This window comes from Protopterus annectens, chromosome 2.part2, assembly GCF_019279795.1.
Source record: "Protopterus annectens isolate FY-2018-M chromosome 2.part2, PAN1.0, whole genome shotgun sequence".
Lineage (NCBI taxonomy): Eukaryota > Metazoa > Chordata > Ceratodontiformes > Protopteridae > Protopterus > Protopterus annectens.
This window is the reverse complement of record NC_056730.1, coordinates 582420160-582437068: the sequence shown is the minus strand read 5'-3', so window position 1 is coordinate 582437068 and position 16909 is coordinate 582420160. Positions and strand designations below refer to the sequence as shown.

The window sequence follows — 16909 nt, the reverse complement described above, 5'->3', positions numbered from 1 at the left end:
GGCAAAGGAGGGTGGGTATTGATGAGGATGGACCTGTTCATACAGATCTAAAATTATATTAACTACATAAAACTTTTTTATTTGTTATTAGGATGTCCAGTTTCATCAGCTGTAGGACAGTCACAGACATCCCATTACATGACAGCTTTCATGGGGACACACCCCCTGACAACTATGGCCCAAAAGAAGACCTAAAGATCACATCTAGTTTGCAGTACTTTGTGACACTATTCAGCAATGCTCACATAGCTAATGCACAAATATCACTTAAGCATGGACTTTTGAAAATTGCCTGACAGGTAGCCACCGCACTGGTTGAGGGACATGAGGGAGATCCAAGCACAGAAAAAGTACAGTTGTGTAATTAAATTTACCATAACAGTAGATGTCCAGTAGTGTGAACACTGGCTCTGAATGACCATCACTGCTGATGTGACACCCTGACATGTGAAAAATGGGAGAACAGGGTTATGGATGAATAGATGGAACAGCAGATATTCGAATGATCACTGCTACAGTAGCCTTAGCTACATGGGCTATGTCCTGCTAAGGATATAACAGCTAGCCAACTTCCAAATCTTAAAGGCACCTTCCATGTGCCCAAATTATTAGTCGGCTTAAGCTGAGCTGGCTGGAAAAAATGGTTTGGGCACCAAGCCCTGCAGAGCTTTCATGCCAATTGAGAGGGGCAGGCTAAAGCCCAGAAAAAGACCAATGGTAGGAAAATAAAAATGATGTATACCTCACCCTGGCAAAAAAACATAAAAAATGACGGGGTGGATGGAGTGGTCGCTGCAGTAGTGATCATTCAAACATCACCTGTTATGAGAAGTTTACTTATACAACTGTACTATGTTCATTTGTTGACTGCCTTACCTATACGGGTAGATTACCATTGCTTACAATGAGTGGGAGGAGGAAGGATGAGGGTCCAGGAGCTGCAGGAGAATGGTCCTAGCAAAGCATGTCCTAGACCTGGAGAAGGTGTCGAATTTCTAGTGTTTTGTGAAAGTATGCATAGAGGACCAAATTGCCACTTCTAGAATCCATTTCCATAAAGCCATGGATGAAGTCAAGGTCCTGGTAGAGTAAGTATTAACTCCCTGGAAAAGTTTGTTGTGGTGGTTGCCTGAGAAAACCATTTGGAAATGTCTGCTTTGACACAGGCTGATTTTTCCTCCAGTCTTCACAAGAAATTATGACATGATCAGAAATTCTGAAAGATTTTGTTCTGTGAAGATAGTACCAGAGTTTTTAGTGGACATCCGTGGTGTGAAGTATCCTTTCCCCCTCATTTTTAGGTTCCAGAAAGAAAACATGGTGCTAGATAGATTGGCTTACTGTAAACTCAGATTCCTTTTAAGGCATAAAAGAAACCCAATCATTATGGAAAATGAGATAAGGCTGACCCCACTATAAGAGCTTGCAACTCAGATACTCTTAAGACTGTTTTCCATGTTAAGAACCTCAAAACAGCCTGATAAGCTGGTTCAAATGGAGCAAGTGTTTTTTTCTAAAACAAAAGGAGAATCCACAGTTTTTTCTGAGATGTTTCTTAGGCAGAACCTCTTTCATAGGATCATAGGAGGTTACTAGCTAATGGCTCTGGGGCCCTTACAAGCCTAGCCAAGAGTTTATCCCCAAAAAGAAACCTCAGTCAGCACCTGTTGCCCGTGTCAACAAGGGACACAGGTGGAACCCCCGAGACAAATATGTGGTTTCCCATCCACTCATCAAGGTTGCGCTTGAAGAGGGTCAGCAAGGTGCTCTGTTTGACGTGTATGGGAAGTCTATTCCAGAGACACGGCAGCCTCTGGCAGACAAACCTCTCTCTCTAGCAGGTTTTGCTGATGTTGCATATTAGAGTCAATCCTTTTGAGCGGGTGGTGTGTGAGGAGTTAGACTTATGGACATGGAGCACCTCTAGTAGGGCAGGGTCCGAGATTGCCTTGTAAGCAAGACACAGATCACCCCTGAGCAATCTGTACGATACTGAGTGATAGTGATTTGTGCCTGTCTGCATGACAGGTGTTGGAGGCCATGGATTCTCTTTATGAGGTATTTCAGTGGCCTTTCCAGTTGATGCAGATGTTTGGAGAGGTACATCCCAAACAGGGCATTATACTCAATTACTGGTCTAATGAGGGAGGAGTATAGAGAGGTAATAAACTCCTTTTTTCTAGATGCAATCCCTTTATTTATGAGATGAACCAGTTAAAAGGCTATTCTAATCACTGCCACTATATGATGGTCAAATGTGAGGTTGCTATCAACCTGAGTGGCTAGACCTCTCACCACAAGTTGTGTGCTTAGGGGGATGTCGTTGATGTGGTAATCGGTAGGGGTCATGTTTTTGCCGAATGGTACGATGATACTTTTTTTGCATTTAGCTTGAGGCCATGACTTTGGCACCAGTCATTAGTTGCTGAGAGACCCTTCTGCAATATGTTAACATCATTTGGGGAGTCAATGATAGCACCCAACTTACAGTAGTCTGCAAACCTTGTCAGCCACAGGCCTTTTGTCTTTGCCTGGACCTCTGAGAAACAAATGCCAAACAGTAGGGGTCCCAGAACAAATCCTTGGGGAACTCCACTATTGACAGGTCTGCTATCAGAGTTGGAGGTGCCTGTTTTGACTTTGAGGGTCCTGTCACTGAGCCAATTGACCACCCACCTGATGAGATAGGGATTTACACCAAGCTGTGTAAGCTTTTCGATGATGCCTGAGTGGGGGAGTGTGTCAAAGGCCTTGGCCAAGTCAAGGTAAGCTGTATGCACTGACTTTCCCTCATCCAGGGCCTTGGAGACGGTCTCAAAGAAGTAAACCAGGTTCAACAGGCAAGATTTGCCCTTGATGAATCCGAACTGGGTGGGGTCAAGTGCTTGGAGATTGCCTATGTCCTTGTTTATGAGATCCATAATAATATGCCCCATGGCTTTACAGATCAGATAATACGCTCCATGGCTTTATAGATCAAAAATATTTTGACATGAGCTTGCAATGAAAGAGAAGGATCCATGAGCAGAAATACTGAAATGGAAAACAAATAAACCCTAATAGAAGAGTAAGGCAGGCCGCAGTATAGTAACTCACACAAATACTGTAAAACCACGGAAACACTAGCCCTGCGTGAATGCTCGTTCTTCTGTTAACACAAACTAGAAAATCTTTTCTTTTTAAGAATATATGATTTTCTAGTAGCAGACTTTCACACAAACACACACATACACACACACCATTAATAGCTGCTGCACATCCTAAAGCAGTCAGTTGCTGTTTGGGATGGGAAGTATCAAACACCCTTGACTTTGTGTGAGTAAATCCAGTCTGTGAGGAAGTTTGTGGTAACTGCCTCTGGCCATTTCCAAAAGAAGGGAGAGCCACTGTTGCCTGAACCAGAAGGGAGACATCACAATGTTCTTTGTTGATTCCTCCTGAATCTTCAGAAGCACCCTGGAAATCAGAGGAAAGGGTGGATAAGCATTCAGGAACATTCCTGTCCAAGGAAAAGAAAAGGTATCGGTCTTCCAGGCTTTCTTGCATGGAGTGCTGGAATGGAATTTTGATAGTTGGTTGTTTAGACATAAATCAAACAGATCTACTTGAGGTGCTCCCCCCTCAGATGAATCAAATCTTGGAAGACCCCTTGATTCGGTTTCCATTTGTGAGGGTCTGTCTTGGTCCTGCTCAGCTGGTCTGCTCTGCAAGATGCTTGTAGAACGAGATTGTGCTGTAAAGTTATAGCCCATGCTAATATGCTAGCCTGCACAGGGGTTTCCCATCACTTTATGTCGCACTTCACTGTGTTGTCGTTTGTAAACATTTGAATTCCCGGGGACCACAGATGATTCAGAGAGAGGTGGAAGCATTTATAAGAGCTTGCATATCTTTTATGTTGATGTGATTTGGTCTGTCTTTTTTGTTCCAAAGACTTTGACTTTTGTGCCCATTGATACTGCTCCCATCTAAAGTCTGAGGCATCTGTTGTGACTGACTGTGATGGAGCAGGAGGGGAGAATGGAGACCTGGGATCTGAGAAATTTGATGTCTCAACTACGTAAACTCCCTTATTTCAAACCTTAAGATTGGAACTTGAAAAGTCAAAGGGTGCTCATGCTGGGGCCATAAAGATTTCAGATACTTGACACTCTGCAAAGATAAGCAAGTCATGTAAATAAGGAAAAATGTGGATACCCTTCCACACCAGGTTCACGTAATTTAAACTACATATTTACTAGCACATTTCTTAGAAAATATATCATGACAATGTACAACAAAATCTATTTAAGTAGTAATTTTAGGTATAAAGACACACACCCATTATTATTGTAAAGTAATATGTGCCATTGCATATGAGACCTAATGTTTTAAGTGGAAGACAAGTATAAAATCCACTGTTAGGAAGCTTCCTGCTCAGGAGAAAATATGATTTTCACTTTTAATGCAGACAAGCCCAACAAAGATATCCTATGGGTACATGCTGCATTCTTCTCTCTGAAAAGAAGTCATACACCCAGACCTAATGGAAACAGTGTACATGCAAAGCCAGAATGTTACTGTGAAACATTTATAAACTTCTGCACCTGGTAGTTATGCAGAAAGACCTGTGAATGAGGTAGGTCAAGAGGCAGTTTATTTATAAAAATGGAGAGTATTAGTGCAAGAACTGATGCCTGATAAACCCCTGAATGAGCGAAGGCTGTATCTGATAAGGTAGCTCCAATTATAACTGGGAAAGTCTGGTTCATAGGTAGGAAGTAGGCTATTAGGCCAAAGTAAGTCTAGCCAACAAGGTTCCCTGGCTTATGCCACCCAAGAAAGTAAATTTCCTGTGCCCCTGTCGAACAGAGCCAAATAAGTGATCCCCGGGGTGTATTTCCTATTTCCCATACACTCATCAAGATTTTTCTTGAAGAGTGCTAATGAGGAACTTTTGCTTGACATAGATGGGTAGCTTGTTCCAGAGTATAGGAAGTCTCTGGGACAGGAATCTATCCCTCCAGCATGTCCTGTTTATTGTGGTGACAAGTTTTAGGTCCCTACAGCGTGTAGCTCGGAGGAATTAGGATTTCTTTAGGTGTAGCATGTCCAACAGCCCTGGGTTCAACATAGCTTTATATGTTAGGCAGATATCACCTTGGAGTAGGTGATATGCTACAGAATAAAGCTGGAGTTTTTTGAGACAGTCAGTGTAGGGCATCTGTTTGAGGCCAGTAATCCTCTTTGTGAGGTACTTCTGTGGGCTTTCCAGCTGCTGCAGATATCTTGTGAGGTACATTCCAAAAGGGGCGTTGTGCTCTATAATGGGTCTAATGAGTGCCGAGTAGAGGGGAACAATGACCTCTTTTTTCCTGGATGAGAACCCTTTTGTGATGAGGTGTGCCACACAGAAGGATTTCCTGACTACTGTGGTGATGTGATTATCAAAGGAGAGACTACTGTCCACCTGGGTCCCAAGGTATTATGACACATTCGGCGTTAAGTAGACTGCCGTTTATGTGGCAGTTCATGGGTACAGAGTTTTTACCAAAGGGGATGACGATGCACTTTTTGGCATTGAGCTTGAGGCCATGCCTCTGACACCAGGCATTTGTCTCAGTGAGGCCCCTCTGTAGGATGTCCACATCATTTGGGGACTCTACTATGGCTCCTAGTTTGCAGTCATCTGCGAACTTCGTTAGCCTGAACTTCAGAGAAGTAGATACCAAACAGCAGAGGTCCCAAGACTGAACCATGTGGTACTCCACTTGTCACTGGTTTGAAGTCAGATTTGGAGTCTGCAACTTTTACAGTGTGGGTGTTGTCAGTGTGCCAGTTGGCAACCCATCTTGTAATGTAGGGATTTATACCTAGTTTAGTGGGTTTGGCTATAATTCCAGAATGGGGGATGGTGCCAAAAGCCTTGGCGAGGTCAAGATAGGCTGTGTGAACCACCTTACCCTCATCTACGGCTTTGCTGACTACCTCAAAGAAGTCGATTAGGTTCAGAAGGCATGATCTTCCTTTCAAAACTCCGAATTGGGTGGGGTCCAGAGTTTGGAGGCTACCAATGTCTTTGTTTACGAGTTCCATGATGATACATTCTATGGCCATGCAGACCAAGCTCGTCAGGCTAATAGGGCGATAGTTCCCAGAATCAGTGGTGGCTCCTCCTTTGTAGAGTGGGATAACTGTTGCTGTGCGCCATTCAGTGGGCACAAAGCCCGACGTGAGACTATGACTGAACATGGTGCTTAGGTGGGGAGCCAGGTTGTTCTGAAGTTCATGTAAAACGCAGCCTGGGATATTGTCCGGTCCCATGGATACTGTGTTTTTGGTTTTAGAGAGGGCAGCTTATACCTGCACAGATGTGATAACAGGGACTCTGCATTCTTCCTGTACAGATATGGGCCCTTTAGGGGGTAAAAGCACTGAACCTATCTGCCAGGATGTTGGCAATATCAGTTGGTTCTGTAATTTTCGTGCCGTTGTGCTGTAACTCAGAGCAGATCTGGGTGTTGCCATTGAGATGCTTGACATAGCTATAGAATGCTTTGTGGCTGCCCTTAGAATCAGTGGTGATTTTGTTTTCATAGCTAGCTTTGGAGGATCTTATAAGGGATCTCAGCTTCTTACTGAGACTGACCAGGGAGCTCCTCCACTCATGAGATTTTACTCTCTTTTGTAACAGTTTCTTCCTTCTGTTGTAGAGTTTGTTTTTGGCAGGGGACCACCAGATTGGCTTCCTTTTTTTGGAGGACTGCGTCTTGGTTCTGTTTGAGATAGCATGATCCACGCACTCGTGCAAGTGCTTATAGAGTGCATTTGTTTAGGATTCAGCAGTAGTAACTGTATTGTCCATCTGCATGGGTGACAAGAATTTTGCCACTTTTGTCTTAAGAAGCATGAAGTTGGCTTTGGAGAAATTTTTTACCGTGGTTTCCTTAATGGTGGGTGGGGGCGGGATGTGGATATCTAGGGTGATTAGCTTATGGTCAGATTGGATCAACTTGGAGTTGATTTCAGGTGTGGAACACTGGTCACTCATGCTGGTAATGACTAGGTGTAGGATACTGTTGCCCCTGGTGGGGGTGTGGATAAGTTGATTCAGGGCATTGGAATTTATGAATGGTTGGTATGGAAATCTTAGAATCACTGGGTGGATTCAGAGCTTATACTGATATCCTATAAGTGGGATAAAAGGATGCAGTGGTCAACCAGGTCAAAGACTCAGGTAAGGTCAATGGTCTTCTGTGACTTTTACTTTGTTTTTAGTCTGGACTTATTCCTGTGGGTAAATGTAAATTTAAAATTGATACACAGATAGCTTTGCTCAATCAGCATGCATATTTTTTTACCTGTGTCTTTGCCTCTTCTGCTTGCTGACCATAAAGCCCTCCCCAGTTAGATTTGAGCCTATTAATTCCCTAAGAGATAGCCCTGAGCAAGAGTTATATGGGGGGGGGCATCATCATCCAACCACATTCACGGAGTTTGTACTTTCCAGATTTCCAGCAATGACAGCACTGTTATTATCCTAACCCCATCCCTGGTGGTGATGTAAGCACAAATGCCAATGTAAAGACTATCTATGCCCCTATTTCATGTGAATGCGTGCTTCTCCACACACTGAAGACAAGGGATGCTGTCACCAATGTAGGTAATCATGTCCACACCTGCCTTGGTTAAGCTACCAGTGCAGGAAGAGTTTCAGGAATTGCGTACAAACCACAGATTAACAGGACAACACACAAACGCATCATTCTCAAAGGTGCTGCCTGTCCTTAACAGGACAACACACAAACATATCATTCTCAAAGGTGCTGCCTGTCCACAACACGCATAAGGACAAGGCATCGTACACCAACAGTATACAAATGATTGAGCAACTGCTGTAGAGCACAGAGCTTTGATTTTAATGGGGAGTGACAAATCAGCTTTAAGGATATTAGTGTGTGCTAGTACAATGGTCTGCTAATGTCTGGAACAGAAAATAATAATAACAGCAGCAACAACAACTACAATATCCATTGTTAACCAGGAAGGCCCACTGGACACACAGTCCCTTTTCAGGGCAATCCAAAAGCAACATCTAGTTAAGGGACTTGCTAAGAGTCATACAGTATGCAAGTGGGGGCAGTGAGAATCAAACTCAGGACTGTTGCAGGGTCTAGGTCTAGCAGCACATTGTCTATATCCTAGCTGTTTTAAGTCCTAAATTAACTCTTAGAAAAAAGCAACAAAGAAATTCTGTCTTCTCCATCAAAAATCAGAGCAGTTAGTGATGTACAAGATTAGGAAAAACTCGGTGGTTAATTGATGGTAAAGAAAAGATACATATTACATATCAAAATGAAAATAGTTAAATCAATGTTATCAATGAAAGGTTAACTAATAAATGCATCTGAATTAAGACATGCACTTACATTTAAATAAAAATAATTTTAAATTGTACTTATTTATCTCACATGGATGCCAGTGCTCCCCATTGCTATTACAGCAAACATCAACAAAACCAAAACCTCGCAAATTGCATGAAGGCAGCTGCATATATCTGTGTATTTTCAATTATTGATGAACTTTTTTTTAAAAAAATGCTCCTGTGTGGAGTCTGCATGTCCTCCCCACGGTTGAGTGGCATTTAAAGACATGCAGCAGGTAGGTGTGTGCGTGAATGGGTGTGCCTTCATTGAAGGTTGGGCATTGGGCTGGCACTTCGGCACCATAAAAATCTACTGCCAATCATAAGCGGACAAATATTTCCTATTTTTGTACTCTAGAGTAACAAATATATGGCATTTATTCTGACTTTACAACAGACTTAAGAACTAGGGAAATTGTAAGAAGAAACATTTTGCCAGATATCGTAAATTTAGAACAGTTCAGAAATGCAATCGCTTATTCACAATTCAGTAGGTAAAACATCCATAACTGAGTATATTCTGCAATACTACAGACTGACTTGCCATAGTCAGCTGACAAATCAAAAGGAATGCACACAACAGAAATCATGAGTTACACAAAAGGACAAAACCTACAGTTCAGGTACTAAAAATAGAATTTAAGTCTGAGCTTTGTACATTTGCAAGCTATGTGGCTCTCTGATCAAGTCACTTAACAAGACATCATTCCCAGTCACCATTATGCCTAACAGGATTAATATTGCATAATGCAAAACAAATAATATATCCAAACAGGCATATATTTAGAACTAGTTTGTTAAAGTAGACCAAAAACAACGAAGTAATGAATTAAAAATTAATTCTCAATCATTTAAAATCCAAAACAAGCTCTGTATGTATATCAAGTCTTTTTTCCCCACAAGTAATCCATAACTATGACAAAACGGTCTAGTTTTGGTAGGTAGTAAAAAAAATAACTTTCTATAAGCCAATTATTTCATTACAACCTACTTACATGAGAATGACTGATGTATTCATACTTTTCCTACAGGTCAGCAAAATGGCTCCAGCTGAATAAAGTGTTTGAAGGTGAAAAGAGTGTCGAATAGAGTGATGTTTATGAAGTTGGAAATTGATGGTGTGATGACAAATGTTGTTAGTGCATATGCTCTGCAAGTTGGGTGTGCAATGGATGAGAAAGAAAAATTTTGGAGCGAGTTAGATGAATGGTGGAGAGTGTACAAATGGGTGAGAGAGTGGTGGTTGCAGTGGATTTCAATGGGTGAGAGAGTGGTGATTGCAGTGGATTTCAAGAGGCATGTTGGTGAAGGGAACAGAGGTGATGAGGAAGTGGTGGGCAGCTATGGTGTTAACGAGAGGAATGCAGAAGGTCAGATGGCAGTAGATTTTTCGAAATGGATGGACATGGCTGTGGTGAATACGTATTTTAAGAGGAGGAAGGTGCACAGGGTGACGTACAAGACTGGAGGAAAATGCACACAGGTGGATTATATCCTTTGCAGGAGGGCCAGTCTTAAGGAGATTGCAGTCTGTAAAGCGGTGGCAGGGGAAAGAGTAGTTAGGCAACATAGTATAGTGGTCTGTAGGATGATGTTGGTGATCAAGAAGAAGAAGAAGGAGAGAATGAGGGCAGTACCAAGGATCAAATAGTGGAAGGTGAAAAAGGATAACTGTAAGGTGGAGTTCAGTGAAGTGTTGGCACTAGGTGGCAGTGAAGAGCTACCAGATAGCTGGGCAGCCACAGCAAAGGTGGTAAAGGAGAAAGGGAGATCTGGTGGTAGAATGAGGAAGTACAGGAGAGTATACAGAGGAAGAGGTTGGCGAAGAAGTGGGATTATCAGAGAGATGATGAAAGTAGACAGGAGTATAAGGAGATTAGGCACATGGTGAAGAGAGCGGTGGCGAAGGCTAAGGATAAGGTGTATGGCGAGTTGTATGAAAGGTTGGACACTAAGGAGGGAGAAAAGGACCTGTACTGATTGGCTAGACAGAGGGGACCAAGCTAGGAAAGATGTGCAGCAGGTTAGGGTGATAAACGATAACGAGGGAGGCGTAGAGTCCCTTAGTGTTGAACTGTACTTCAGAGAAGTAGATGCCAAACAAGAGAGGTCCCAGGACTGAACGCTGAGGTACTCCACTTGTCTGGAGCTGGATTTGGAGTCGGCTACTTTTACAATGTGGGTTCTGTCAGTAAGCCAGTTGGCAACCCATCAAGTGACATAGGGATTAATGCCCAGCTTAGTAAGTTTACCTATGATTCCAGAATGGGGGATGGTGTCAAAGGCCTTGGCGAGGTACAGATAGGCTGCGTGGACTGCCTTACCTTATCCACAGCTCTGGTGACTGATTCGAAGAAGTCAGTGAGGTTCAGGAGACAAGATCGGCCCTTCACGAACCCAAACTGGGTGGGGTCCAGTGTTTGAAGGTTGCCAATGTCTTTGTTTATAAGTTCCAGGATGATACGTTCCATGGCCTTTCAGATCAGGCTCGTCAGACTGATGGGGAGGTAGCTCACGGGATCCAAGGTGGATCCCCCCTGTGGAGTGGGATAACTGTAGCTGTGCGCCACTCAAGTGGGCACGAAGCCTGAGGTGAGGCTATGATTAAACATGACACTTAGGTGAGGTGCCAGTTCAATTTGTAATTCATGTAGTACACATGTTATCTGGTCCCATGGATGCTGTATTCTTAGCTTTGGAGAGTGCGTTTTTTACCTGTGTGACCATTATTACCAGAATTTGGCAATCTTCTGGTATTGAGATGGCCCATTTAGGTGATGAGAGGGGGGTGAAGTTGGCACTGAATCGATCGGCCAGGATATTGGCAATATCCTTGGGATCAGTATATTTAATGCCATTCTGTTGTAGCTCAGAGCAGATCTGAGCATTACCATTTAGATTCTTGACATGGTTATAGAATGCCTTGTGGTTGTCTTTGGAATCTTTGGAAATTTTATTTTCGTAACTAGCTTTTTATGATTTTATGATGGATCTTATGAGGGATCTCAGCTTCTTACTGAAGCTGGTAAGGGAGTTTTTTGCATCCTGGGATATTCCTCTTTTCTACAACAGTTTCTTCCTGGGATATTCCTCTTTTCTGCAACAGTTTTCTTCATTTTGTTGTAAAGTTTGTTTATGGCAGGGGTCCACCAGATTGGCTTCCTTTTTTTGGAGGAAAGCATCTTGGTTCTATTTGGGATGGCACGATACCTGCATATGTGGATGTGCTCGTACAGTGCTTTAGTGTAGGATTCAGCAGTCGAACTTTCAGTTCCCGTCTGCATGGGTGTCATGAGGTTTGTCACTTCTGACTTGAGTAGCATGAAGTTGGCTTTGGAGAATTTTTTTACGAAGGTTTCCTTATTGGGGGGTGGGGGTGGGATGTGGATGCTAAGGGTGATTAGCTTATGGTCAGACCTGACCAACAAGGAGATGTCCATAGGTGTGGAGCATCGATTTCCCATGTTGGTAATGACCAGGTCTAGGATATTTGAGCCCCTGGTGGGACTATGGATTAGTTGATCCAGGGCGTTGAAATTTATGAATTCCAAGAACCGTTGGGCAAAGGTGTTGGCACACGAGTAGTTTTCCCAGTTAATGGCAGGGTAGTTGAAATCACCCAATATTAGGGTGTTTAGTTGTATCTTAATATTTTCCAGTGTGTTTAGAAAGGTGTAGGGAGAATCCTGGGACATGGTGGGGGATCTGTAGCAAGCTACAATTTCGATTGCAGTTTTACCTAGTGTTAGTTGCACCTGGAGAATTTCAGACGTATTGTGTTGGGCAACTAGCCTAGTGGTGTGAATATCTTCGGTGAATATGAACACTCCTCCACCTTTAGTGTTTGGGTCCTGGTTTGTTCGCCGAAAAGTGTGGTAGGAGTTGTAGTCTGGTACTGCAGGGGTGCTCTCTGAAGGCTTGAATCAGGTCTCAGTTACTGCACAGATATCGATGTTCTCCATTTTTAGGAGTGCCTTGAGAGAGTGCAATTTTAGCTTTAAACTTCTAGCATTGAGTAGCATTACCTTCAGATTTTGCATGCTTGTACCTGTTATGGTGGTGGTTTTGTCCTTTGAACTTTGCCTAAAAACGGAACTATAGGGGTGGCAAGAGCCTTAGCCAGTAACCTGAATCCCAGGGGTGACAGATGCAAACCATCTCTGGCAAAGTATCATGGTCTGTCGATCATGTCGTCCCAGGCAGACAAATACTGGATCCCCTTTGAATGGCACCAGAAGCTTAGCCAATTGTTGAAGTCAGTCATTTTGTCCTTATATTGTGGTATCATTATGGGCAAAGGCAGGATGCTCCTCAAGGCTAGGGTCATACTTGCCTAGGCCACATGATCCAAAAGCTCTTCCATGTCTCTTTTCATGTAGTCCAGGGAGGTACGTCTCAAATCATTCACTCCAACATGGACAATGACAGAGTCATATTTGTACTTATTGTGGAGTGACTTGAGTGCATGCATTATGTGGTGGATCCTGGCACCCGACAGGCAGTTGACTGTAATTTTCTCTTTGTTCAGCCTGATGAGTGGGACATTAGTGTGCCTGACTATAGAGTCACCTATGACTAAAGTGTTAGGTACGTTGTCTTGCCTTAGGGGCTGTTGCTGGGTGGCACACGGGTGTGGTGAGCTATGTGGCACACTGGTGTGGTGAGCTATGTTACACTTTGGTTGTGATTGGTGTTTGTTTGCATTTCAGCTTCAGAGGTCCTTTTTGCTTGGGAAGGTTACAGTTAAGGGCCTCTGCACATTTGGATTTAGTGTTGCTATATGTGGGCGTTAGTGGTGTGGGTTTAGAAGGGCTATGTGTTGCTTGAGGTGTAGTGCGGGTGTTAACCTTCTCCTCTTGACTGTCTAGCACAATCTTGGGTGGAGAGAGCTTTGCTTCCAGGAAGATTTTGTAAGAAATGGTGGCTAGAAGCAGAAGCAACTGGCAGAAGGAGTGAACTCATTATCTATAAAGCATTTGCAGTGTCATTATGAAGCTGCTCAGTGTAGTGGTTTTGAATTCAATAAGAGTTTCTATATTCCTTGGCTCAGGAAAACTGCTCCACAGAGATTGTCCAGGTCTGGAAAAAGATCCTTCTCCACTGACTGTTTTAAAGGGTGGTCTGTGTAGGAAGGTTGTGTCCAATTGGGACATAAGGCAGATAAGTAGGTTCTCAAATGGGGAAGAGTTTTTTCTAAGGGTGGACAGTATCCCTCTTAAAATTATAAATAGTAGAGTACTCAGAAAGAAGGTGGCTCTTTCAGTTATTGGGAGGAATTTTATTTTCTGCAGAAGGACAGTGTTGAGTTTGAGAGTCTGCAAGAAGTGCAAATCTGCAGATTTTGTTTTCCATGGTCTGTAGTCTTTCAGTACTGCAAGGAGAATGGAAGGTCAAAAATGATAGGTCCACCTCCTAGTTTAGGAAGGAGAACCGTTTTCAGCCAGGTTAATAAGCTAGAGGTAAAAGACTGTACAGCAAAGCTGGGGAAAAAACATTGGTAATAATGTTGTCGGTGTGGGTGGAAAAGGTGGCACAGCAGTCAACTGAAACCCAAATATTTGTATTCAGAAACATAAGGTAAGATTTTGTTTTGCTTGGGTGCTATGGTAACAGCGTATACTTGGGCGAGTTTGCGACAAGATGAGAAAAGTATGACTTAGAAGTTATGTATTTACCATATAACTTGGCATCTGTGCTGTCCATTTTCATTCTTCCTCACAAATGGGTCTAGGATCCAATCCACAAATCCTGCTTGGCTGCATACACAAGACTTCCAATCCAAAGCTTGAGCTCCTCCCTCTACTTATAATGCTCCCCATCAGCCCCAACTCCTCAGATAAGAGTTTGCTGCCCAAATGCTTACTGTGCAATAGAGACAGGACAGACATAAGCAAGATGATAAGGCTCAAACCAGGAACACCAGTGTTCCAATAACATCTAAAAGATCCTTCAAGGAGTGGCAGGGCTAGGGGATGGTTGGGAGGGAAGGTGAGGAAAAATGAAAATGGACAACACAGATGCCAAGTTATGGTAAGTGCATACCTTCTCAATCTGATGCTGTCTTTTCATTCTTCCTCACACAGGAGTCAGTGTCCCCAGCTACATAGCTTCCAGGAGGCCCTCAAGGAAGGACATACCAGAGCACTGCAGAACCAAAGGAAGCTCTGCTTCTTGAAACAATGTCCACATTGCAATGTGTAACAAAGGTATGAGTTTTTGATCAAATTGCAGTGTTTTAGCTATCATCAATGGAAGTTCTCAAGGAAAAAGTGGAAGATGCCATAGATCTAGTGGAGTGTGGTCTAGAAGGACGAAGCAACTTCAAACCTTTTAGAGAATAAATCAGTGTGATACAATCAGTAATCCATTTGGTGAGAGGAAGTTTGGATACTGCTTGACCCAAGTGGTTAGGGGAAAAAGATACAGACATCTGATCACGCTTCCAGTACAGTTTCGTTCTGTGATGATAGAAACGTAACTGCCTGTGAACATCAAGAAAGTCCAACATACATTCACCTTTATTAGAAAAATTTGGAAAGAAAACAGGTAACCGTGTGGACTGGTTAATGTTATCCTCTGTGGCCGCTTTAGATAAAAAGGAAGGGTTATTCATAAAGATACCCTGTCCGTATGGAAAATAATGTAAGGAGTCCTAGCTGATAAGGCCTATAGCTCAGAAACTTGTTTAGCTGAAGGGATAGCTAGTATAGGGATTGTCTTCCAGGAAAGAAACTTCATGTGCATTTATCTGCCGGTTCAAAGGGTTTTTGAGTTAAACCTTGAAGGGCTACGGGCAGATCCCAATGGGGAGATGGATCCATTACTGGAGGCCTAATTCATAAAAAGCTTTACATAATTTGAAAGATGTTAAAGAAAAAGATTAGTTACCCCATGGAAGTTTGATATGGCAGCCAACTGACAGTAGAAAACCTAGCCCCTTCCTTCAAAAGCATAGTAAGAAAAAGAAGGATGGCTGAAGAAGGTGGGGAAAAGGGATCAACATTCATCTTGGAAACTCATAGAGAGAATCTTTTTCACTTACTTCTGCAGACTTTATTGGTTTAGAGCTTCTGGGAGGCCAAGATAATATCATAAACTGAGGAAGCCAACCTGGACGATCTTACAATCACTGGAAGTGGAGAAACCATGCACTCAATTAGAGGGTGGGAAGATTTGGATGTTGGATCCCTGATGGGTGAGAGAGGAGATCTTGAATGGGTTTTATTATCCATGGAGGATACTTCAAGTGAGACCACAGAAAGGGGAATCAAACCTGTCAAAGCCAAAAGGGGCAAGGAGGATGAATGAGCTCTTCAGCCTTCTTGCTTTCTGAAGGAACTTTGGAATGACAGGAAGAGGGGGATAGGCATAAAGAAGTCCCAGGGGCCAATTGTAACTCTAAGCATCCCTTGGTGACTCTTCCAGAGGGGGGACCAGAGTGAAATACATGCTGCACTTGTTGTTAAGTGGAGAGGCAAATAGGTCACAGCAAGGTTGACCCCAGTGGCTAAAAAATCATATTCACTACTGTCTGATTGGGTGACCACTCATGGGAATTCAGAATGGACCTGCTGAGTCTGTCTGTAGCATGCTGGTTTTCCCCGGAATGTGTGTTGCAATAACAAAGTGGTCGAAAGAGATTGCCCATTTCCAGACCCTCATGGCCTCTCTACACAATGGATAGTAATGGGCTCCTCCTTGTTTGTTGATGTACCAGACTTCTGACATGTTGTCTGTATGGATTGCTATAGCCCTTAGAGGGAAGACATACTAAAAGACTTGCAATGTTTGAAGGATTGCTCTCATCTCTGGGATATTGATATACAACTTGGTCTCCGAGGGGGACCACATGCCTTGGACCATCTTTCCCAAGAAATGTCCAGCCCCACCTCACTTGGAAGTGTCTCTGGTCACTGTGGCTATCATGGGAGAAAGACAAAATATTCTCCCTGGAAGGAGATCGTCTGACTGGGTCCACCAGTAAACATGACGTTTGCAAATGGGAGTGAGTTTTATGGGAAATGATAGATGATAGAGGCTGGTAAAGAATAGACTACTGAACCATTAGTGACCACTGGAGGATTTGCATAAAGAATATTGATAGAGGAACTAGAAGAATGGCAGCTGACATAGATCCAAGAGCTTGTAATACTAGTCTTGTCTGGGGGCATGGGAGAGACCGTATGTCCCACACCTGACTTCTCAATAAGATGCAATGAAGAAGGATTGATGCCACTTGAGTCACAATATCCAGGTGAGTTCCTATAAATTCCAGATTCTGTACAGGAGTCAGCTTCAATTTGGCAAGATTTATCATAATGCCTAGGAAACTGAAGCAAGGAATTCCTGGCTTGTAGAAGTTGATGCCTGGTTGGGAAGGTGAGGAGCCAATAGTCTAGACAGGGAAACACCCGGAATCCTTTGAGTCAAATGTGGGCTGCCACGACTGCCATGCATTTGGTGAACACCATGGTGGCTGTGGTAAAACCAAATGGTAGTGCTCTG

The 16909-nt window shown here is 43.1% G+C and overlaps 1 protein-coding gene across 2 annotated transcripts in view; it reads right to left on the bottom strand.

The window, feature by feature from the left end:
* The window catches only part of SFXN5 (sideroflexin 5), a 3177886-nt gene that overhangs the window by 3038994 nt on the left and 121983 nt on the right, over positions 1 to 16909 (bottom strand). The window lies entirely within an intron of this gene.